The 2,500-nt window shown below is 38.8% G+C and overlaps 1 protein-coding gene across 1 annotated transcript in view; it reads right to left on the bottom strand.

Moving 5' to 3' along the window:
- Positions 1-2,091: 2,091 nt before the first annotated feature.
- Positions 2,092-2,500, bottom strand: part of LOC128619122 (tripartite motif-containing protein 16-like) — a 1,997-nt gene continuing 1,588 nt past the window's right edge. The window contains exon 1 of the mRNA XM_053643050.1: positions 2,092-2,500. This exon is cut by the window's right edge and continues 1,588 nt beyond it. The gene's annotated coding sequence lies outside the window, so the exon portion shown is untranslated.

Raw genomic sequence — 2,500 nt, forward strand, 5'->3', positions numbered from 1 at the left:
GTAGTGTTTGATGATTTTGGTGTGACTTGAGGTGGGTTTGGATGACCTCCCGAGCTGTAGCCGGCCTGCCTTGTTCCCGCCCAGCCTGGGCCTGGAGAAGTGCTTAGTTTTAAAATCCTTATTGTGCTTCATGGGAGAGCGATTTTATATTTGAATGTTAAGTTTTAATGATGCTTAAGTGTCATAATAAAATATCACTTTCATATTCACTCTCGTGTTCCTTGCCCCGATTGGTAGAACTTATCTGTGTGTCTTTATTTGGGAGTATTTCCCTGGTTCTCCCCAGGGTGGCTTATTTGGATTGACTAAAGTTGGATAAACGTATCCCTCCACTTGTTAATGCCACACATGAGTTTGTGTGTGTCTGTGTGAGTGTGTGTGTGTGTGTCAGTGTGTGCGTGCATGTGAGTGTGTTATGGATGTCACGAGAACCGATACTTCGCTACCAAGTCGGTACTAACATTCTTAAAAGGTGACGGTACTTGTCTTTCTGCAGTAGCGTAGGTACCGTTGGTAACGGATTCTTCCGGAATTGAAGGGGACAGCAAATACGCGCGAGTGTTTTAATCGGTCCACAAGTGGTGAAGAAGAAGAACGTCTACAAGCACACGGGAACAACTACAGAAGTTTAGTTCTGCCCTGACTCGTCGAGAGGAAAGATGATAGATGAACTAGGTTCATCTTCTCCTGTGGCTTGTCTCCACAATCCCACCACTAGGGGGCGGCCCAGAGTAACATGTTACAATAGTATCAGTAATCCATTGCTCTTCCTGTGAGACCCGGATGTGAAGACTTGAATTTTAAGACCTGAATTTTTGCAGCCTGAATTTGTGAGGTTGAAATATTACCTGATGAACAATGAGGATGGTATTTTAACACCTGAATATTTTGGAACTGTATTTTAGGAAGGTGAATATGTGTGCACTGAATTTTGTTTTCAATCAAAATATACAAATCCTATGAACTGCAGAGGAAACTAATTCAAGCATTAATATTGCTGTGTTTTTTTATATTTGTGTCAAATTGCTGGACAGAAAAATTCAAGTATTGTTATTGCGATAAGTTTTTATTCAATTTTTGTAATTCAACATGTCATTTTGCCCTGGAGACATTTTGCACTATTATACTTCCATAACCCGGGGAAAAGATATGCCATTAATTAAAACAGTTTCATTTCATTTGATTGAAGTAGGATTCACAAAGCCAGAATGTTCAGCTATTAAATAAAATCAGTTTTGTGCCATGTGTCGTGACGTCGACCGGCGACCCCGTAAAGCAGCTTCCCCCTTAAAAGAGCCGCGATATTGACGTAGAGAGGAAAAGCCGTGCTCCTGGTCCCGTCTCTTAAAGCTGACGCGTATAAACACACGACGGTTTAACTAGAAAACGTGTTAAATTTCTTATTCTCGTTAACCTATTACTCTAAAACATTGCTCTCCAACCTTTTTTCAATTGAGAGCTATTTTCAAAACAATGAAAGTGTCTGAGAGCTACTCACGTCATACGATACTTACACTCTTTCACATAATGTATCATAACGCTCAAATTAACAAACTGATCTACACCTCAAGGAGTCAGAGAAGAAAACAGAATCAGAGAATCCAGTTCTTTACGGAAAACAGCACACTTAGTTATAGTTGTCTACACAGAACTATACGGTTGTTTACGTATATACATTAATGAAAGTCCAAACTAAATGAAACTGGAATATAAACAGCAGGAGCATTTCAAATGTCGTCCTGCATTCTGAACTAAAATGTACAGCACGTGAATGAGAGTGCATGGTAAATGAGAAAAGCGCATGATGGGCCACGAGTATGACATGAAGTGCATTCACACTTATTTACAGTTAATGATCTGACCGACACTGCAGTGATTTACGCTGCAGAGCGCGTAACCGACACAGCGATGGATTTGTGTGTGCAGCTACTGTATGCTGCAGTAGGTTTTCTGTTTGTTCTGGGATAAATTAGCTTTGCATTTAACGTTTTTATTCAATTCTGATTACAAGGTGCCGATTAAGGCAACACTTAGTGTAATAGTCATACCAAAACAAACAAAAATGACACAGACATAGACATTACACATGGATTTAACACATATTTAAATATATTTTTTATTTTGTTATCCAAGAATCCATCCAACTGAATATATACAGTATAAGTACAGTCATGATGATTCATATGTAAGATTAATGAGTAGACCAACATGAATTTTAACACAGTATTGAAGCAGAATATGACCGAAAACATCCTCGGATTTTGTCCTAGAAGTAGATAAAGAGAACCCAATTAAACAAATGAAACAAAAATATTATATAATGATCCGATATTACATATCTGTGAGTGGCAAAAGTATGTGAACGTCTAGGATTAGCAGTTAATTTGAAGGTGAAATTATATTTAGGTGTTTTCAATCAATGGGATGATGATCAGGTGTGAGTGAGGGACCTCACGTTGGCGAATGTTAATGTTCATGAGTCCACCTTCAGGAGAACACT

The sequence above is a fragment of the Ictalurus furcatus genome, chromosome 2, assembly GCF_023375685.1.
Source record: "Ictalurus furcatus strain D&B chromosome 2, Billie_1.0, whole genome shotgun sequence".
In the NCBI taxonomy this organism is placed as follows: domain Eukaryota; kingdom Metazoa; phylum Chordata; class Actinopteri; order Siluriformes; family Ictaluridae; genus Ictalurus; species Ictalurus furcatus.